At 36.7% G+C, this 23,432-nt stretch overlaps 1 pseudogene; it reads left to right on the top strand.

The window, feature by feature from the left end:
- The window catches only part of LOC125838381 (uncharacterized), a 41,210-nt pseudogene extending 21,824 nt beyond the window's left edge, over positions 1-19,386 (top strand).
- The last annotated feature ends 4,046 nt before the right edge of the window (positions 19,387-23,432 follow it).

Below are 23,432 nucleotides of genomic sequence, written 5' to 3'. Positions count from 1 at the left end.
TCTACTATCCTTTATAACTTAGGAGTATATTTACAATATAAGACACAAAACTCAAAATACAAATGTAACACCTCGTAACTAGAAAGAACTATAATTAGAAAGAGTCTTTTTGGGAAAGAATAAAAATCTGGAAAATTGGTTAAGTTTGGGTTTTTGGTCAACTTCAAACGACCATAACTCCTAGCTCAAGATGATTTAAGTGTGTTTCCAAATATCGTAGGAAATATCTTGGAATAATATTTCCAACGCCGCCGAGTTTGCATGATTCCAAGTTTGTATAAGTGAGATATGCCTATTTGAATTTGGGAAGTTCAAATAAGGAAAGTCAAACCGGATTTTTGAAGGGTAGTTTGGTCTTTTCCTTACCCTATTATTTTAATTCATTTTTGGTAATTACTTAGGGGTCTAAACTGAACTTGGTCAGTTTACGCTTTTGAAAATTGAGTTAGGGTTTTAGAGTAGAGAAAAGAAGAGGAGAAAAGAGAAGGAGAACCATGGAAATCGTCAAGTTCTTGAAGAATCGCTTGTGGATTTTGTCAAGGGATGATCCCTACGAGGTATGTGAGATCACATAGAGTTGGGTTAGTTCACCCACGCACCAATCATGATTTATTTCAGCGAATTTAAGTTCTTGAAAGCGTACAAATTGAGTTTTTGATGGGTTTGTTGAAGTTCCTTTGAATTCTTGATTCGTTGAAATTGTTGAAGAGTTTTTTTATCTGAATCCATGATTTTAGGTGTGAATTCAATTAGAATCTTTCGTATATTGATGGTATAGTTAATTCTAAGTGTTTGGGGAAAGAACCAAGTCGAAATAGGGGGTTTAGAGTTGAAAAATGAAGAAGAAAAGTTAGAGGTACCTGGGCAGGGGCGTCGCCCCTCTCAAAGCCCCAAGCAAAAGCTCTTTGAATTTTGGGCTCTGGGGCGTCGCCCCTCTAAGATCCCCAGGCAGGGCCCTCTGAACCTTGGGCTCTGGCGCCCCGCGCCTCTAAGAGCGCCAGGGACGCCAGTTCACCCCATTTTCTCCAATTCTTTCCGCACTAGTTCCTTAGTAACGTACCTATGTTTTCCAATCGATTTTTATACTCTAAGGTACGTCTAAACATCATCAAACCATCATAAATATGAGATCAAACCTTGAATCCATAATCCAATTCAACGAAAGTTAAGATCAAAGTCAAGAGAAGTTTTAGAGCTTTCCAAAAGTCTTTTCCAAATGTTTTAACTTTGTTTTATGACTTAAAGTTCAAGTTGAATAAAGAGTAAAGAGTAAAGATTGAAGTTCATTTCTTCAAAGAAGTATATGGGGACTATGAATTCCCAAAGAGTTTAAAATATTTTCACATTTAAACAAGAAAGGAAACCTTGATTTCCAAAGAGCCTTTGAGCTAGTTTTCAGAAAAGAGTAATCGCTTTCTAAATTAAGCAAGAGAGGAAACATTGATTTCCAAGATAGCCTTTGAGCTATGTTTTTGAGAAATTATCTCAAATCACATAAAGAAGTATGGTTTTAAACATAAGAGCTAGTAACATATTTTGGGAGTAGTATTAAGCATCGATATGGGGGGAGTTGAAATAACTCACAGCCCACATAAACCATGTAGCCATCATGGGTAGAAAAGGGTCATACTTTGAGATGATTCCTTTAGTTCTTTTTAGCATAGACTAGTGGATCCACTTAGTAGTTCAGGTTCTATACCCTTGGCAAGGTATAGGACGACTCTGGCAACGTGAGGCAAAATGTTGTATCATCATAATAGCTCTTAAGTGATGGTTTTCGGTTAGAGAAACACCCACAGAAGTAATTGTATTCTTATATACACATTTTATTTATATTTTTATATACATTTCATAATTATATTGTATCTTTGCATACATACAGAGTATCATTGTATTTCCAAAATACACAGAGTTGGCATCTATGTTTTAAAAAGATTTTCTTTATATTGCACTTGTTTTATACTGCTTTATATTGAAATGAATTCAGTCAAGTTGAGTTGAGTCGAGCCAGGTAAGTTCTTCAGGTCCTTTCAAGTTTATGTCTTGTTTTAGAATTCCCCTCGCATACTCATACATTCAATGTACTGATGCCTTTTGTCCTGCATCTTATTATGATTTAGACACAGGTAACCAGGATCAGCATCCATCGCATGTTTTATTCAGTTGAGCACTCAGAGTCTTATGGTGAGCCTCCCTACTTTCTAGATGATGCTTTTAATTGTTTTTAGTAGTTTTAGTTTCATTAGGATGTCGTGTGTCTTGTCTCGACATCCATCTCAGTTGTTTAAAGGCTTCATAGACAGTCAGATGTTAGTTCTTGAGTTTTATATTTTATGTTTTAATGGTTGAGACTTGAGTTGCCATTTTGGCTAAGTTTAATATTTCTTAAAGACATTTGCATGAGTTATCTTTTGAGACTATTTCATGTGTTTAATTCTTCTGCTGAGTAAGTAAGTCAGGCCAAGGGTTCTCTTGGGGACATCAATGGTTCTCTAGTGCCAGTCCCGCCCAGGGTGTAGGCTCGGGGCCTGACAAACTTGGTATCAAAGCCCAGAGTTCAAGAGTCCTAGGGAGTCTATGAAGTCGTGTCTGTAGAGTCCTAGTTTTTGGTGTGAAGCGTGCCACATCTATAATTAGGAGGCTGCAACACTTAGGAAATTTTCTCACTTCTTTAACACTCATTTCATGCGTTAGAGTTTGATCTCTAAAAAGTTTCTTTCTAACTCGTGCTTGCGCGTAACCGATTGTGAATTGGACTATTTTGAGAGTGATTTCATGGGGCATTTCTTTCCCCGTAAGCTAAGAAAAGCAAAGAAATGGTTGCCGACATGAGGAGCAAGATGAGTTTATTATTAGGATTGTCTCGTCTGTCAGATAAGAAAAGTAAGACAGCCATGCTAATAGGTGACATGAGCATAACAAGGTTGATGATCCATGTGTAACAAGTTGAGGAGGACAAGCTGAGGGATGGAGGGGTTTAACAATAAGAGGGCTAAGGCATCAGGGAATGAATCTGGGTAGCAAAAGAGTAATGTGAACCAGTCTTCTATCCAACATAAGCGGAAAGGACCTTCTCCATCATCTGTTGGTGCATCTGCACTCCCAAGGTAGCATGTCACAAGGGGGTAGTAAGCCTCCTGTCTGCGCTAAGTGTGGTAGGAACCACTCAGGTACATGTCGTGAAGGATTCACTGGTTGCTTCAAGTGTGGCCAGAACGGTCATTTCATGCGAGAATGTCCAAAGAACAAGCAGGTTAATGGTATAGAGGTAATATAACCCAATTTTCTGTAGTTGCTCCACCAGACAGGGCTGCACCTAGAGGAGCTACTTTTGGTACTAGTGGAGGAGCAAACCATCTTTATGCTATCACTAGTTGGCAAGAGCAAGTGAATTCTCCAGATGTTGTCACTGGTATGATCAAAGTCTTTAATCTTGATGTTTATGCTTTGATAGACCCAGGAGCAAGTTTATCCTTTGTAACTCCGTATGTTGCGATAGATTTTAATGTTATTCCTGAGCAACTTAGTGAACCCTTCAGTGTTTCTACACCTATTGATGAGTCTATTCTAGCAGAGAGAGTCTATCGTGATTGTTTCGTTTCCATCAATCACAAGAGTACCATAATTGATTTAGTTGAGTTAGACATGGTATATTTTGATGTCATTCTTGATATGGACTGGCTTCATGCCTGTTATGCATCAGTTGATTGTAGAACTCGAGTTGTCAAGTTTCAGTTTACAAATGAGCCAGTCTTAGAGTGGAAAAGTAGTTCAGCAGTGCCTAATGGTCGTTTTATTTTGTACCTAAAGGCAAGAAAGTTAGTTTCCAAGGGGTGTGTCTATTAGTTAGTCCGAGTTAATGACTCTAGTGTTGAGATACCTCCTATTCAGTCAGTTTCAGTAGTAAAAGAGTTTCCAGAAGTCTTTCCAGATGATCTACCCGGAGTCCCTCCTGAGAGAGATAGACCTCGGTATAGATGTTCTTCTAGATACTCATCCTATATCTATTCCGCCATATAGAATGGCACCAGCAGAGTTGAAAGAGCTTAAAGAACAATTGAAAGATCTCTTTGATAAGGGTTTTATTCGACCAAGTGTCTTACCTTGAGGTGCTCCGATCTTATTTGTGAGGAAGAAATATGGTTCCCTTAGGATGTGTATATATTACCACCAGTTGAACAAGGTTACCATCAAGAACAAATATCCTCTTCCAAGAATAGATGATATTTTCGATCAGCTTCAGGGTGCTACCTGTTTCTCTAAGATAGATCTCAGATCAGGCTACCATCAGTTGAAAGTAAGGGAATGTGACTTTCCAAAGACAGCATTCAGGACCCGTTATAGTCATTATGAGTTCCTAGTTATGTCCTTTGGTTTGACCAATGCACCTGCAACATTCATGGACCTTATGAATAGAGTATTCAAACCTTATTTAGATATGTTTGTTATCGTTTTCATTGATGACATACTAATCTATTCGAGGAATGAAGAAGATTATGCTAGTCATCTCAGAATAGTTCTCCAGACCCTAAAATATATAGAGTTATATGCCAAGTTCTCTAAGTGTGAGTTTTGGCTTGAGTTGGTGGCATTCTTAGGCCACATTGTGTCTGGAGAGGGAATTAAAGTTGATACCTAGAAAATACAGGCAGTGCAGAATTGGCCTAGACCCACATCTCCAACCGATATTAGGAGTTTCTTAGGTTTAGTTGGCTATTATAGAAGGTTTCTGGAGGGGTTCTCATCTATTTCATCCCCTTTGACCAAGTTAACTCAGAAAATAGTGAAGTTTCAATGGTCTGAAGCTTGTGAGAAAAGCTTTTAGGAATTGAAAAAGAGGTTAACTATTGCCCTAGTTTTGACCTTACCAGAAGGTACGCAAGGCTTTGTTGTCTATTGTGATGCGTCTAGAGTTTGTTTGAGTTGTGTATTAATGTTGAATGACAAAGTTACAGCTTATACCTCCAGACAGTTGAAAGTGCATGAGAGGAATTACCCAACCCATGATTAGAATTGGTTGTCGTAGTATTTTCTTTGAAAATATGGCGTCATTATCTTTCTAGTTTTCATATGGATGTGTTCATCGATCACAAGAGTCTTTAGTATGTCTGTACTCAGAAAGAACTTAATCTCAGACAAAAGAGGTGGTTAGAATTACTCAAGGACTATGATATGAGTATTTTTTATCACCCAGGTAAGGCTAATGTTCTTATTGATACCTTGAGCAGGTTATCTATGGGTAGTACCGCCCATTTTGAGGAAGATAAGAAAGAACTAGCAAAGGAAGTGCACAGACTTGCATGCCTAGGAGTTCGCCTAATGGATTCCACAGAAAGAGGAGTAGCGGTGATGAATAGGGCTGAATCATCATTAGTATCTGAAGTTAAAGAGAAGCAAGACCAAGATCCAATTTTGCTTGAATTGAAGGCAAGTGTTCATAAGCAAAAAGTAACGGTTTTTGAACAAGGGGGGGAGGGATGGTGTAGTGAGGTATCAAGGTAGATTGTGTGTACCAATAGTGGATGAACTCCAAGAGAGGATCATGGAGGAAGCTCATAGCTCTAGATATTCCATTTATCCGGGTTCCACAAAGATGTATCGTGACTTGAGAGAAGTTTATTGGTGGAGTATTATGAAGAAGGGTATTGCAGATTTTGTGGCTAAGTGTCCGAATTACCAACAAGTTAAGGTAGAGCACCAAAGGCCAGGGGGTATGGCTCAGAATATAGAACTTTTGGAATGAAAGTGCAAGATGATTAATATGGATTTCATCACAGGCTTACCAAGGTATCGCAGGGAACATGATTCTATTTGGGTGATTGTTGATAGAATGACAAAATCAGCCCATTTTTTGTCGGTAAAGACCACCCATTCAGTAGAAGATTATGCTAAGTTGTATCTTCAAGAAGTAGTTAGACTTCATGGAGTTCTGGTCTCCATTATTTCAGATAGAGGTGCGCAATTTACTGCACAGTTTTGGAAGTCGTTCCAAAAGGGCTTGGGTTCAAAGGTGAACTTAAGTACTGTTTTTCATCCTAGACAAATGGCAAGCAGAGCGTACTATTCAGACCTTAGAGGATATATTTAAGGCTTATGTGATTGATTTCAAAGGTAATTGGGATGATCACTTACCTCTCATTGAATTTACTTACAACAATAGTTACCACTCTAGCATCCAAATAGCTCCTTATGAAGATCTTTATGGGAGAAGATGCAGATCTCCTATTGGATGGTTTGAAGTTGGTGAAGCTGGATTGATAGGACCATATTTAGTTCATCAAGCTATGGAGAAGGTAAAACTGATTCAAGAGAGGTTGAAAACGGCGCAGAGTCGTCAGAAATCCTACACTGATGTTAGGAGAAGGGAGTTAGAGTTTGAAGTAGATGATTGGGTCTACTTGAAAGTATCACCCATGAAGGGTGTTATGAGATTTGGTAAGAAGGGAAAGCTTAGTCCCCGATATATTGGTCCTTACCAAATATCCAAAAGGATTGGTAATGTAGCTTATGAGTTAGAGCTACCACAAGAGTTAGCAGCGGTTCATCTGGTATTTCACATTTCCATGTTGAAGAAGTGCATGGGAGATCCTTCATTGATCATACCAACTGAAGATATTGGGATCAAGGATAGCTTATCTTATGAAGAGATTCCAGTTCATATTCTAGATCGCCAAGTTCGCAAATTGAGGACTAAGGAAGTAGCATCAGTCAAAGTCCTTTGGAGAAACCAATTTGTTGAAGAAGCTACTTGGGAAGCTGAGGAAGATATGAAGAAGAAATATCCACATCTCTTTGAAACCGGAGAAATTCCAGACCAAGGTACTAATTCTCTTCTTAGTACTCTTTGATTTATAAGCTAGCATGTTGTAATTGCATTGCTTGTTGGGTGTTTAAGCTGAATGTTACATGTTACACCCTTAGCCTATTGAGGGTAATCTCATTCGAGGACGAATGTTCCCAAGGGGGAGATATTGTAACACCCCGTAACTAGAAATAACTAGAATTAGAAAGAATATTTTCGGGAAAGAATAAAAATATGGAAAATTGGTTAAGTAGAGTTAAGTTTGGGTTTTTGGTCAACTTCAAATGACCATAACTCCTATATCTGGGTGAGTTAGGTGTTTTTTCCAAATATCTTAGGAAATATCTTAGAATAATCTTTCCAACACTGTCGAGTTTGTGTGATTCCGAGTTAGTATGAGTGAGATGTGCCCATTTGAAGTTGTGTTGTTCAAATAAGGAAAGTCAAAACCGGATTTTTGAAGGGTAGTTTGGTCTTTTCCTTACCCTATTATTTTAGTTCGATTTTGGTAATTACTTAGGGGTCTAAACTGAAATTGGTCAGTTTACGCTTTTGAAAAATTGAGTTAGGGTTTTAGAGGAGAGAAAAGAGAAGGAGAAGCAAGGAAATTCTCAAGTTCTTGAAGAATATCTTGTGGATTTCGTCAATGGGTGATCCCTACGAGGTATGTGAGATCACATAGCGTTGGGTTAGTTCACCCACGCACCAATCATGATTTATTTTAGCGAATTTAAGTTCTTGAAATCTTAGAAATTGAGTTCTTGATGGGTTTGTTGAAGTTCCTTTGAATTCTTGATTCGTTGAAATTGTTGAGGAGTTGTTTGATCCAAATCCATGATTTTAGGTGTGAATTCGATTAGAATCTTTCATATATTGATGGTATAGTTAATTCTAAGTGTTTGGGGAAAAAAACAAGTCGAAATAGGGGGTTTAGAATTTTAAAACGAAGAAGAAAAGTCGGAGGCACCTAGGCAGGGGCCTGGGGCGTCGCCCTTCTCAGAGCCCCATGCAGAGCTCTCTGAATTTTGGGCTCTGGGGAGTCGCTCCTCTCAGATCCCCAGGCAGGGTCCTCTGAACTTTAGGCTCTGGTGCCTCGCGCCTCTAAGAGCGCCAGTGACACCAGTTTACCCCAATTTCCCTCATTCTTTCCGTACTAGTTCCTTAGTAACGTACCTATGTTTTCCAATCGATTTATATACTCTAAGGTACGTCTAAACATCATGAAATCATCATAAACATGAGATCATGAACCTTGAATCCATAATTCAATTCAAGGAAAGTTAAGATCAAAGTCAAGAGAAGTAAGAGTCAAGTCAAGAGAAGTTCTTAGAGCTTTCCAAATGTTTTAACTTTGTTTTAAGACTTTAAGTTCAAGTTGAGTAAAGAGTAAAGAGTAAAGATTGAAGTTCATTTCTTCAAAGAAGTATATGGGGACTATGTATTCCCAAAGAGTTTAAAATGTTTTCACATTTAAACAAGAAAGGAAACCTTGATTTCCAAAGAGCCCTTGTGCTAGTTTTCAGAAAAGAGTAATCACTTTCTAAATTAAGCAAGAGAGGAAACTTTGATTTCCAAGATAGCCTTTGAGCTATGTTTTTGAGCAATTATCTCAAATCACATAAATAAGTATGTTTCTAAACATAAGAGCTAGTATCGTATTTTGGGAGTGGTATTGAGCACCGATATGGGGGAGAGTTCAAACAACTCACAACCCCAATAAACCATGTAGCCATCATGGGTAGAAAAGGGTCATACTTTTAGATGATTCCTTTAGTTCTTTTTAGCATAGACTAGTGGATCCACTTAGTAGTTCAGGTTCTATACCCTTGGCAAGGTATAGGACGGCCCTGGCAACGTGAGGCAAAATTTTGTATCATCACAATAGCTCTTAAGTGATGGTTTTTGGTTAGAGAAACTCCCACATAAGTAATTGTATTCTTCTATACACATTTTATTTATATTTTTATATACATTTCATAATTATATTGTATCTTTGCATACATACAAAGTATCATTGTATTTCCAAAATACACAGAGTTGGCATCTATGTTTTAAAAAGTTTTTCTTTATATGGCACCTGCTTTATACTTATTTATATTGAAATGAATTCAGTCAAGTTGAGTTGAGTTGAGTTGAGTCAGGTAAGTTCTTCAGTTCCTTTCAAGTTTATGTTTTGTTTTAGAATTCCCTTCGCATACTCGTACATTCAATGTACTGATGCCTTTTGGCCTGCATCTTATTATGATTCAGACACAGGTAACCAGGATCAGCATCCAACGCATCATTGATTCAGTTGAGTGCTCAGATTCTTGTGGTGAGCCTCCTTGCTTTTCGAAGGATCCCTTGTATTGCTTTTAGTAGTTTTAGTTTTATTAGGATGTTGTGGGTCTTGTTCTGACATCCATCTCAGTTGTATAGAGGCTTCAAGACAGTCAAATGTTAGTTCTTGAGTTTTATATTTCCTGTTTTAATGGTTGAGACTTCAGTTGCCATTTTGGCTAAGTTTAATATTTCTTAAAGACATTTGCATGAGTTATACTTTGAGACTATTTCTTGTGTTTAATTCTTCCGCTGATAAGTAAGTCAGGCCAAGGGTTCGCTTGGGGCCAGCAATGGTTCTCGAGTGTCAGTCCCACCCAAGGTGTAGGCTCGGGGTGTGACAACAAAAAAGAGGCTTCAGTACTCCATCAGGTCCCTTGTTGAGTATGAGTAGTGTTCTTCCTTGAATATGATTTTTTCTTTGTGAGCTTATGAATTTTCAGAAATCAAAGCTTTGTTTGCCCAAACTTAAGTTGTGTCTTTGGAGAAGAGACTATTATCAAATGGACACAAACTCTTGGATCAAAGCCATTGGCTGAGAGCCTGCTACTCTAAAAAGTCGTGCACCAACCATGTTAGATTTTACAGAGTGTAGAGTACACCTATCTTTTTTCCTTTTCTTGTACGCAGTCTTTCCTCGACCAAGTCTCTTGTTAGATCCGAAAGTTTGTTAAATCATCAAAACTTTAAATCAACTTAAAATAACAATTCCTCCATTTTTTATGATAACAAACTAATATCCAACCACTTCAACTTTCGTCCCTTGGTTTCGTTCATTCCTCTTATCATCAGTCCCAATACCAGAAAACTAAGTCTTTTATGGATCTGGTCCCTTATTAGATCTTGAAATTTGTTAAATCATCAAAACTTAACATCAACAACAAGACCCACTTTCGAATTTCACAAAAAATGGGTTACAAGCTTACTTCTCACTCAAGAAAATAGAAAGTACTATTATACCCTAATTTCATAAAGTCTTAGATAAAAAAAAAATGTATGCTCAAAAATGTATTTTTATCTCTATTTGGCTATTTATATTTTCTCTAAAACTTAGCCAAATTTCATTAAATAACCCCATCGCCGACTCATTTGGTCAGTCCCCGACTTTATCATCTTCCCGCCTCTTGATAGATTTAGCTTCAGATATTTGAGCCACAGTTGGCGAGTTCAATGGAGATCACTGTTCACATTCGGCGAGTCGATTAGAATCACCCAAACTCGCATTTTTGGCCTTCAATTTAGCCCAAATGTTCTGTCATTTTCAACGAGCAAATGTCATCTCGCCGACAAAGTTCGGTGAATCATCATCTTCTCATCGACCTGGCTCGAGCATTTTAGTCGAAGACTATTATTTTTTGTGAGGTCTGACACACTCGGCGAGTCACTGAGTACCTTTTGGTAAGCATCAACTTCACATTTTTGTTTCATATTTTAAGCATCTTTTTGTGTGATTTCGTCCTTACCTTGTCCTTGAACTTTCATAGCTACAAAATAACAATAAATCATCATATATGGACATAAAAAAGGCATTGAAGACGCTATTTGTTGAACTAAAAAAAGCTTCAAATGAGTCCAAATCTCAGACTTATCACATAGGCGGATCTAGAATTCTAAGATTGTGGGTACTTTGAATAGTGGCGGAGTCAAAAAATATTTTAAAAAAACATGTTAAAAGTGAGATTCAAACTTAGGCTCAACAACACTAAAAGAGCCTTAAGCACCCACCAAGAGCCATTGGACCAGTCAGACCATTTGTTCACTCAATGCTCTATGTTTACTTTATACAAATACCTCTTAATTTCTACACAAATATATATTTATCTTTTGATACAAGGTCAATGGGTGCTCGAGCACTCGGAGGACTCATATGGTTCCCCCCAATTGGTAGCCAAATTTTCTTGATCCTTTTATCGACTTCTTAGATTTTGTACCCTGCTTCCTTGAGCTCTGTATCATAGACTATGATAAAATTGTTCACTTTTTTAGCATAAATTTTGGAAGAGAAGTAAAGATGATTTAAATGGGACAAATCCATCAACTTGCGGTGCCATATATAATACACAAATTTAATTTGTTAAAGTGTAAAAAAGGAGTTGAAAACGTAAAGTCCATAGAGTAGTTGGACTAAGGTTTTTAAAAGGTAAAGTTGAAACCTGTTTTGATGTTTCATGTTTGCTTCAAAGTGAAGAATGTTTTAAATAAAGGAAAAAGTCTCAAGAAAATTGCAATAGGCAAGTATTATGAGTAGTAAACAGTTAGGGTGTGTTTGCTATGAAGGAGTATTTCCTAATTTTCTCTTAGGTCGGGTCTTGAGCTGGGGTTGGATTCGGATCTTGGGATCATATTGTTAGGACTGAAATAATTAGGTGTCATGCCGAAGCTAGCAAAGAAAAACTCAAAATACCATGAGTAAGAATACAAACGAAAAATATACCAAAAGACACAAAAATTTAATGTGGTTCAGTCAACCAACCTACATCCACGAAGAAGATGAGCAATCCACTATGTAAAAGAGAATACAAAATGTAAAGAAGAATAACCTCACACAATTCACTCGAAATACAAAGAGGTTCACACAAGGGCTAACATAACACTTGTGTCAAACTATTTCTCCCCCTACACAAAACTCTCTAGCCACTAGCCCATTAGGACTACATTGTGAATGTTGTTATTCATAGAGTCCTAAACTTTTTCCTACAAGAAAAAAACTAGTCAAATATGGAAACTTTATGTTTTCCTTTTAAGAAAAGAAAAACTTAAGAAACTCATGACAAATACCTAACACATATTCCATACAGCCTACAAGAAAATCGAAAATCATTTGAACTGTCCGATAGAATTATATTTGATACACCCTTATGTTGGATGTTAAATGAACTTTTTAGTTCTTAAAATTAAATCAAATTTAGTAGTAGTAATTCAATGAACATTGTAGAAGTGTAATTAGTAGAAGCTCAAAGGTGGTCAACCGAATTATATTTGATACACCATTGATTCATAATGTTCATTAATATAATGCGTCTGTTCAAGTATTCCAGCAAGCACTTTAACATGCCTATTATTTATAGCGCCAAAATGTTCACAAAACAGAGCAACTCAATTTTCAGCAGAAGTGCAAAGCAACTGATAAAGTATAATGTCTTACATTCCGCAGCACAAGAGGCAAACAAAGGGCTCATCCAACTCCGGCACCGTTGTTTAACATGAGATATGATTTCAACAAATTCCGCACTTGGAACATCGGTTACACTGATCGTACTATCTTAAAATGGTTCTCTGTTGGCTTGGCTGATGAATTAAGATTTTCATTTCTTGTCAGCTTCCAACCTCTTTCACCAGAGTCCTTTGAGACAAAATCAGGCATACAGCCTCTCTCTTTGGTTTCAACTCATCAAGGTACTATATATATATATATATATATATATATATGTGTTGTAGATATATATATACATACATTTTATTAGGCACCAAAAGAGACAACCTATTTTGGTACACCTCTGATGTGAGGGGACTAGGCTTGAATCCCATTTACTAGGAATGGCTAGTTTCAAAGTTGTGACCTCCGTGCAAACTGAAGTTCAAAACCACACTCTCCAAAAGAAAATTTTATCTAGTAGAGTCATCTAATTCATATTTATATGTTAGTTTAATAGTTTCATATTTTTTATTTTTAATAAAATTATCATACACTAGTGTGCATTAGCTGACATTGGTGGTGCATCTGTCATCTTCAAATCATGGTTCACCTCTGCTTTAGTGACGCTCATTAAGCTATATATCTATACTTTTCCAGGTTGCAGTGAAGGAATAAAGAATGAGCTTATACACACACCATGGCTTTTGATTGCTGCAAAAGTGAAGAAGGATTTGCTTTTGTCATTTCAACATATGAAGCGTAAGATGGAGGAAGCTATTATGGCACAAATGTATGTAGTTGCTCGTTTTGGAAAAATTCTCTTATGGGTCAGTCGATCTTCATATATCATGCTGCTTACTTTGTTGTGTTTGAAGCCTTATTTTGTTAGGTTATTCGTATACAAATGTGTGTTTCAAAATACTTGTCATGTTCTTTGTGATGCAGGAGTTCTTCAATTGGTAAAGATAGCATAAAACTTAACTCATTGACTGAAACTACTTTGAGAAAAATGAAAGGATCTTTCCATACTGATGTTCCTCCTTCATATATGGATTATGTAGAAAATCGAGTAGTGGAGAATCTCGGACAAGAATATGTGCAAGGGAAAGAGCTGTACTATGTTAAGGTATCGTCCTACTGTATTCTTTCTTTATCCGTGTGTTTTGTAGCTTTCCGATAAGTTGAGAACTGAATCAATTGTTTCCTGCAAATGTACTGTGGCAAAAGATCATAATAAGATTCAGCCTTATAAGGTTAGTACTCTAAACCTTTTATGCCTTCACTTTCGTGTAACTGTCATTAACATATTTATACCTATCTCCTTTTTTTTAAGATTGAGTTAAACCGAGTACGTCACATGGTTGCAGACATGAGCATTCTTGGAAAGAGCTCAGATCTAAGATTGTTCGTATATACCAAGAAAATCAAGAAGGCTTTATCTGTAAGTTATTTGCTTTGTTCAAATACAGAGATGTTGATTATAGTCTCAAGATGTTGATGAATATTTTATATCTAAAGCTCTTTTTGATCCTATATATATATATAAGGATTGAGCTCTTGATTTCAAGCTTCTCACAACTATCATATGTAATTCTCCTATTTGGGTGTTTACAGTAGTATTACGTCTTTCTATGAGTAGTGTTGTTCTTTAGATAATTCTTCACATTTTACAGGACGAGGAGAAGAATGAAATTAAGGATCTTATTGGTTCTGCCATTTTGGACTCAAAAGTACCAGGTGGTTTAAGATGACCTTTAGACAAGCGCCATTCTTCAGGGGGTCGATATGTTGTTAATTCTATTGGTCACACAACTGCAAAATCATATATGAATTCATCAATTAGGTTTAAGTTTCGACATGCAAATCGATCTAAATTCAAATCTTCAACTGGTGAGGTTACACAGGAGATTTTCCTGAAAATGCCTGGAATTGTATCAGAGTTACGTGTAGGTTCTCTTTTCCTGATGACAAGCAATTACATTTCTCATTTTATTTTATGTTTTCTAATTTTGGATGTCTCTGCATGATATAATGTAACATCCGACAATTTAAAAATGAATATGAAGAAGCTTGAAATTTGGAAATAGTCTTTTTTTTGAAAAAATTTAAAATCTGGAAATTTGGCAGTCCAGAATCTGGAAAATTTGGCTAAGTTCAAAAATTTGGAAATTTGGCTAAGTGTGGAAATCAGTGAGTTTTTGACCAACTTTGAGCAGTCATAAATCCTAGCTCAGGATGAGTTAGGAGTAGTTCCAGTTATGGTTTCGAAGCTTGTGGAACGATCTTTCCAACGCCACTGAGTTTGCTCAATTCCGAGTTCGTATGAGCGAGTTATGATCTTTGAAAGTGGGGCAGTTGGCAGGGATTCCGTTCCGGAAATTTAAGGGCGTTTTGGTCTTTTCACAAATCATTTCTTTTGAGCTTATATTGTTGTATTAGGCTGATATTTGGATCATTCTGTCCCATTTTGAAAGAGAAAGAGTTAGGGTTCAAGAGAAGAAGAAGAGAAGAAGGAGAAGAAGAAGAGAAGAAAGAGGAGATCAACAAGATTGGTCAAGATCATTGTGGATTTTCGTCGGGGGTGATCCCTATCAAGGTATGTGAGTCTTTAGTGTGGGTTTATCCTTTCCCCCCACATACCAAGCTCGTTTTTATGATTTGAGAAGAGATTGGATTTGTTGTTGAAGTTGTTGAAGTTGTTAGTTGTTGTTGATGTTGTTAGTTGTGTTGTTGAAGTTATTGTTGGTTGTGGGACAGGATTGGGCTGTGTATTTGAGTTGTAATCTATTGTATAATAAGGGTCTTTATGGTTCTAAGTGTTGCTGCTGAAACCTTGAGGTTGAGAGGGTTTAGAATTGGAAAGAAACAAGGGGAAAAAGTCGGATTTTTGGGGAAAAAGGGGCTGGGCTGTTGCACCTCTCCTAGTGCCAAGGACACCAATCCTTCCCTTTCATTCACCATTTCTTTTTTCATACATGTTCCTAGGTATTATACCTATGTTTCCTAGTTGTTTCCAACACTCCAAGGTACTTCCAAAAGTCAAGTAAAACTACAATTCAAGCGAAGTTAGTTTCCAAGTCAAGTGAAGTCAAGCTTAGAAGTAAGTAAGTCAAAGCAAGTCTTTAAGGTTTTCCAAGAGTCTTCATTGAGCGTTTTAACTTCATTCTAAGACTCAAGTTCCAAGTTAAGTATTGAGTTTCAAGTCAAGTCAAAAGTTAAGAGTTTCATGTTAAGTTAAGAGTTTCATGTTAAGTTAAGAGTTTCACATCAAGCCAAGAGTTCAAGTAGAGTAAAGAGTTTAAAGTTGAGTTCTTTTCTCAAAGTTATTAGGGAACTATGTATTCCCAAAGAAGTTTTAAAGAAATGTTTTTACATTTAAACAAGGTTGGAAACTGAGATTTCCAAAAGAGCCTTCGGGCTAGTTTTTGAGTAATTATCTCATATCAGCAGGAAGAAATATGTTTTAAAAACATAAGAGCCAGTACATTTTTGGGAGTAGTATCGAGCACCGAATTGGGGGAGCGTTCAAAGAACCCACAGCCCCCATAGAACCATGTTAGCCACCATGGGTAGAAAAGGATCATACTTTTTAGATGAATCCTTTTCAGATTAGACTAGTGGATCCATTAGGCAGTTCAGGTCTTATACCTTTGGCCGGGTATAAGATGCTCTGGCAGCGTGAGGTCGATCGCTGTATCATCACTATAGCTCTTATGTGATGGTTGTCGGTTAGAGAAGCTCCCACAGCAGTTATTGTATTTTTCATACACAGAGATTATTGTATTTTTATATACATCAGTTCATTGTATTTCTATATACATTTCAGGCTTATTGTATCTTTGTATACACACAGAGTTTATAGCATGTTTTAAACAGTCTTTCTTTATATCGCACTTGTTTTAAATTGCCTTATATTGGAAGAAGTCAGTCAGGTTGAGTTGAGTTGAGCCAGGTAAGCTATTCAGTTTCTTCCAGATTTCCTTCTAGCCTCTGTTGCTTAGTTTTCCAGCTTGCATACTCGTACATTCCATGTACTGATGCCAGTTGGCCTGCATCGTTTGATGATGCAGATTCAGGTACCCCGGATCAGCATCCTGCACGTCGTTGATCCAGCTGAGCACTCCAGAGTCAGTGGTGAGCCTCCTTGCATTCCGGAGGACTCAATTATTTTGTGTTCTTAGTTTTTGTTTTATTAGGATGTTGCGGGGTCTGTCCCAACATCCATCTCAGTATTTTAGAGGCTTCATAGACAGACAGTCAGTCAGTTAGTTTTGAGTCTCTCATCTATATATATATGTAAATATTCTATTTTGAGATTCGAGTTGCCTTTATGGCCATATTTTATAAGTTAAGTTGTTTTGTAATATTGCATTGCATTGAGTTATTCTGTTGAGGTTTCCGCTGAGTTAAGAAAGCCAGGCCAAGGGTTCGCTTGGGGCCAGAAATGGTCTCCGGGTGCCGGTTCCGCCCAGGGTGTAGGCTCGGGGCGTGACATATAACTTGGTTGGTGTTGGTCGAAACCATAGCATAGTATTCTTAGCATAAGCATAGACTTGACTTGACTTGATTTGATTTCATTCTCTTATAAAAAAAATGCAGAAGCAAACAATGGACGAAGATCTGGTGTTTGAAATGCTGAAAAACAACTTGAAGTTAATTTGGGATCTTTGTCTGTTAGATGGCTTGAACTCACAGTGTTAGAGTTGGAAGTGAGGGGTGCTTAATTACTGCTTACCATCCAAGCAGCTCCTTCTTGTCTGTAATTAGCTTTGTTGTTAAGCTGCAATGAATAGAACATCTTACTTAAGTTGTCACATTTCGTTTTACATATGATGTTCGGCACTAACAGCTCATTGAACAGTTACCAACCTAAGTTGCTCAGACTCTTCAAAAATGTGGCCTCATCTGTGTCTAGTCCTTCAGAAATGCACTACTTTTGAAGGATCTGACACACACTTAATGATATTTTTGAAGAGTTTGAGCAACATAGATAGCAACTGTATATGTGATTCTAGCTTTCTACTTAATTACGGGCTTAATTGCATTTTAAGCAAAATCTAGATACACCATCGATCCTTTTTATTCGAATTTGGTTTTCCTATGGGTGTTAATGAGTCCATGAATACAAGATAGATATTGAACGATGGTTCGAAGTCCTTCATCAAGATATAGAAGGTTGGAACTTTCTAAAAACCTCAAATTCTGAAAACACCAATGTTAGGCATAGTGTTAGTCTTATATCTCATCTCAAATGTTTGTTATGCCTGATAAAAAAATTTCAATCATATTAGATACTTTGGATATATTACTTTTACTTTATTTTACTTTACTACCTATATAGAAAGGAGAGTTGAGTTGCTTGTTTACCTTGGGTTAGGGAGTATTTTAGGGGTTTCTTTTAGTGTTAGCATTGTTGTGTCTGCACATTTATACTTTTAAAAATGTACTTCTATTTTGATTGCCTTAAAATCCTAAATTTAACCAACTACTTAAAGGGTATTTTTGGTATTTAATATTTGTATGTGTTGATGTCTTCTGTATATATTTATGATGAATAAAGGCAGCCTAATTTAACTCATTAAAAGAGCCTCAAAGTTGTTAACTATTTCATTTGAGAAAAGACCCAAAATAGTCTTTTATCTTTGAGTTAAAACTCAAAGTCATCCTTAAGTTTTCACATGGAGCATTAATAGTCTCACATGTTTGCAATTTTTTATCTATTTTTTAATATTGATTTTATCCACAATTTAATATATATATATATATATATATATATATATAGATAGATAGATAGTTACTCCATTTGGGAGAAGGTAAGAATAAGAACATCTTGTTTTGTTTAGTAGAAATATTATTGTAGCTAAAATCGAGAGATTAATTACGTCGATTTCAGTAGTACAATATTTTCTTTTCTTGCAACGTCATATGTCAATATGTTCTTCTCACCTTCTCTATATGGAGTTATTATTTCTACTAGATATGTAAAAATATGATTGAGCGTTCCATAAATAAAATTGTGGACAAATCAATGTTAAAAATTGGCAAAAATTCGAGGGACGATCAAAAGTACACCAATACTGCTAACATGAGAGACTTTTAGTGCTTTATGTGAAAACTAAGAATAACTTTGAATCTTAACATAAAGATAAGGGACTATTTATCTGAATATCCATGTAGCTTTTTGGGACCACTCAAACTATATAGTCCACCTATGTTACATAGTTGAAGAAGATGTTCATTTACAATTTTTTCATTTTATTATTTTATTTATTTATTTTAACAAAATCAAAACAAGATTATTATTTTTATTTAATGTTGTTTTTTAATCATTAAATAACTTTATAAAGTAACGGCATCTAAGTTTAAATTTTCAAAATATATTAATAAGATTAATTCAATAAAATAAACTCCAAATAAATTGGATTAGTCTTGACACATGCAACATGTACTGTTTTCTACTTGTATATTCATATTCAGCAGTCTCTCGTTTGTAAGCAATCTATTTTGTATTGATAACCACATAATGAACCTTTGTCTTCGCAGTGACACTGAATTCCAAACTAACTTTGCTACCTCCAGCTTGGCTTGGTTACCTATCAGCTCAGTGTAACTACTTGTGATAGAATAGTTTCCAGTAAAGGTTAAATTGTCCTTGTGTGTACCAGTGTTGCATTTGTTCTTCAAAGAGTTTATTTTCCTCCACTACCATTTGTTATCTAATGGTGCTTTATGGTTCCAAAATGTCTCTGCTTTGATGTATATCCCATTAACCCATTTGATTTCAGATCTTCAACTGGTGAGGTTGCACAGGAAGCTAACCTGAAAATGTCTGGGATTTTATCCCAATTGCAGGTAGGTTTTCTTCTAATGAACAATTATGTATATTTCTATTGGTAATACATTTGGGCAAAATATCATCCAGTTCAGCTGGAGCAACAAAATTTCATCACTGATTCCAATCCAGTTGATAAGCCTTTCTGTTTCTTCACTACTGAAATAATTAATTTAATACATTTTCTTACCGAAAATGCAGGAGCAAACGATTGACGAAAACCTGGTGCTTAAAATGCTTGAAGAAAACTTGAAGTTAATCTGGGATCAGTGTTTGCATGATGGTTATTCAAGCTGACCATATTTCATGGTCCTTCACTTTCTCTTTGCAAAATATCTGCAGAAACTGCTACTCACAAGCTATGTTCGGTTGGTGAAGAAAGTTACCTTTTGTAGTTTGCAGTGGTGGAATGTATAGATGTAGATAACTGAATTGTTAAACTCAAAATGTTGAATGCTGTTTGCACTATATAGTTTTGTGTATAGAATGAAATGAACCAAGGCCTCTAATGTTAGTGGCATCAGTAATGGGATTTTAAAGGAGAAGATGTATTATTTATGCCTCTAAGAGAGAAGTGTTAGAAAATTAAGATTTGTCTAGAAACTTCTAGGTTGGAGATATTTTTGTACTAGATATGTTAGAAAAGTAAGAATTATCTAGAAACTCCTAGGTTGGAGATATTTTGTAGTAGATATGTTGGTCTTGATTTAAAATGTGTGGTGGTTAGTGAGCCACATAGGTACATAGTTTGGTGTGAGATATTTTGCTTATTATGTGGTTGTAATTCTCACACTTTATCTATAAATACACCATATGTAATGAAACATCTTGTGAAAAAATTGAACTCAAGAAAACTTAAGCCTTCTGCTTCAATTTCAGATTTTCTGTTGCAATTTACAGCTCCTATTTCCTATTGTTTACACCTTGTAGACCTGAAGTTCTTCTTCATTTTCATTGTAACATGGTATCAGAGCCTATTTCCTAAGGGATCTGAATCAAATTTTGTTTGTTTCGCTCATCTACTTTCTGTTCTTTCTTGAATTTGCTCGCTGAAAAAAATTTCATGGCACCTGAAAATCAACCAACGACAGGTCCTCCGACTTTTACCGGAGAGAATTATCACATATGGGCTATCAAAATGAAGGCTTATCTAAAGGCTCTCAACTTATGGGAAGTTGTTGAGCTTGGAGAACCTGCTGTCCAGCCATTGAGAGTTAATGCAACTCTCAATGAAATTAAGAAGTATGATGAGTTGGTGACTAGATCCCCACGAGCTCTCACCTGCATACATTCAAGTCTTACGGACGTGATGTTTACGAGGATTATGACTTGTGAAACAGCCAAAGAGGCTTGGGATAAGTTAAAGGAGGAGTTTGAAGGCAGCAGTAGAGTAAAGTCTGTTAGACTCTTAGCATTGAAGAGAGAGTTTGAGCTTTTGAAGATGAAAGACTCAGATAGTGTGAAAGAATACTCTTCAAAGCTGATGGAGATTGTGAACCAGATAAGAATACTTGGTGAAACCTTTCCAGATCAGAAAGTTGTAGAGAAGATCTTGGTCAGCCTTCCAGACAAGTTTGAATCAAAAATCTCAGCTATTGAAGAGTCTTGTGACTTGACTACTCTTACAATAGCCGAACTAATCTCCAAATTGCAAGTCCAAGAGCAACGGGTCAGTATGAGAAGTGAAGGGATAGTGGAAGATGCCTTTCAAGCAAGGCATAAATTCAAACATCAAAAGGAAAGCAGAAAAGTCTGGTTGGATAAATCTGGAGAGGTAAAATCTGGTGGAAACCAAGGTGATTTGTCGATAAAAGGAAAATTTCCACCTTGTGGCATTTGTAAGAAGACAAACCACTTAGAGAAGAATTGTTGGCAGAATTCAAAGAGGTCTCCAATTCAATGTAGATATTGTAAGAAGTATGGTCACATTGAGAAGTATTGTAGGCAAAAGCAAAATCAAAGTGGCCAGTCTTCCCATCGAGTGAATTTCGCAGATGATCACCAAGTTGGAAAATCAGAGGAGGAGGTTTTCATGGCCTCGCACACATCACATATTGACCAATGTAAATGGTATATTGATAGCGCGTGCACAAGGCACATGGCAATTGATGAAAATCTGTTTGTTTCCTTGGACAGATCTGATAGAACCAAAGTGAAGCTTGGAAATGGCGCATTGGTGGAAGCTCACGGTAGAGGGTCAGTAAAATTTCCTATTGACGAAGGTACGAAAATTATTAATGATGTTCTTTATGTGCCAAATTTGACACAAAACTTGTTAAGTGTTGCTCAATTACTTCATAAAAATTATTCTCTTAATTTTAAGGATAAACAATGTGTCATTCATGATCCTAAAGGATGTGAAGTAGCTAAAATTAGCATGATTGACAATTCCTTTCCAATTTCATGCTATTCTATTGATACTTGCTCTTTTAATATTGAATTGAGTGATACTTGGCTTTGGCACAAAAGGTTCGGTCATTATAATCTTAGCTCACTGGTGTATATGCAATCAAAGGGTATGGTGCTTGAAGTACCCAAAATTGACATGTGTAGAGATGTTTGTGAGTCATGTCAATTTGGTAAAATGCGTAGACGATCCTTTCCTAAAGGAAGTCTTTGGAGAGCTAAGGAAAAGCTAGAGTTGGTTCATACAGATTTATGTGGACCAATGAGGACGGCTTCTTTGAGTGGAAACAAGTATTTTGTTCTCTTTGTAGATGATCTGACTCGAATGACATGGGTCTACTTTCTTAGTAGCAAATATCAAGTGTTTTCTGTTTTCAAAGAATTCAAAGCTATGGTAGAAAGGGAGAGTGGCTGTAAATTGAAGTATATTAGATCCGATAATGGAACTGAATATACTTCGTATCAGTTCAGCAAGTATTGTAAAGATTTGGGTATCCAACAACAATTCACTGTTAGCTACACTCCACAGCAGAACGGGGTTACTGAGAGGAAGAACAGAACTGTAATGGAGATGGCGAGATGCATGTTGGCAGAAAAGAAGATGCCTAAATACTTTTGGGCTGAAGCAGTCAATACCGCTGTCTATTTGCTAAATAGATTACCAACTAGAGCAGTCCAAGACATGACACCATTTGAAGCATGGAAGGGTATCAAGCCGTCTGCAAGACACTTGAAGGTATTTGGTTCGGTATGCTATGCACATGTTCCTGATGCTAAAAGAGGCAAATTAGATAGCAAGGCAGAACTGTGTGTTCTGTTGGGCTATAGTACAGTTGCAAAAGGATACAAAGTGTACAATGTTAGTAGTAAGAAGGTGTTTGTTAGTAGAGATCTTATAGTGGATGAGTCTAGCCACTATGATTGGGATCGAGATATTGTTGTGAAGAACCAAGGTGGGAATACTTCAGCTGCAACTCCACATCAGCAAAAAGGTGATACTCCCTCTAGTCCTATTTCTGGAACAAAAAACAATTCAGATGTTGAATTGACTACAGACTCTCCTGTTTTGAAGACCAAATCACTAGCAGAAGTTTATGAGCAATGCAATTTTGCTCTTGTTGAACCATCCTCATTTGAAGAAGCAGCAAACCACAAAGTGTGGATTTCAGCAATGAAGGAGGAACTTGCCATGATTAATAAAAATGATACTTGGGAGTTGGTTGATAGGCCAGAAAAGAAGAATGTTATCGGTGTCAAATGGGTCTATCGAACAAAGTTCAATCCAGATGGCTCCATCTTCAAGCATAAAGCTAGACTTGTAGTTAAAGGCTATTCTCAGCAGCCTGGAGTGGACTTTGGAGAAACGTTTGCTCCTGTTGCACGGCATGAGACAGTAAGATTTCTAGTCGCTCTCGCAGCACAATACAAGTGGAAAATCTTCCATTTGGATGTAAAATCTGCATTTCTCAACGGAGTGCTTGAGGAAGACATTTATGTTGAACAACCTGAAGGTTTTACAGTTGCAGGTGAAGAAGACAAGGTGTACAAGCTTAAAAGGGCTCTCTATGGTCTTAAACAAGCCCCAAGAGCTTGGTATAGTAGGCTGGATTCTCATTTGCTGTCACAAGGCTTCATCAGAAGCCTAAATGAGCCTACTTTGTACTTCAAAAGACAAGCGGATGGGATGTTGATTATGATATCAGTTTATGTCGATGATTTGATTATTACAGGTGAAAATCCTCTTGCAGTTCAAGAAGTTAAAAATGAAATGCTAAAAGTTTTTGAGATGTCCGATCTAGGAGAAATGAAGTTTTTCCTGGGAATGGAGATATCTCAATCTTGTGAAGGAATTTTCTTGTCCCAAAAGAGGTATGCCTTGAATCTGTTAAAAAGGTTCAAGCTTGACAAGTGCAAAGCTGTTGCAACTCCACTTGTTG

The sequence above is a fragment of the Solanum verrucosum genome, unplaced genomic scaffold, assembly GCF_900185275.1.
Source record: "Solanum verrucosum unplaced genomic scaffold, falcon-dt-bn FXZP01000150.1, whole genome shotgun sequence".
NCBI classification, from domain to species: domain Eukaryota; kingdom Viridiplantae; phylum Streptophyta; class Magnoliopsida; order Solanales; family Solanaceae; genus Solanum; species Solanum verrucosum.
Note: the sequence above shows the minus strand (reverse complement) of the source record. Positions and strands in the feature narration are given on the sequence as shown.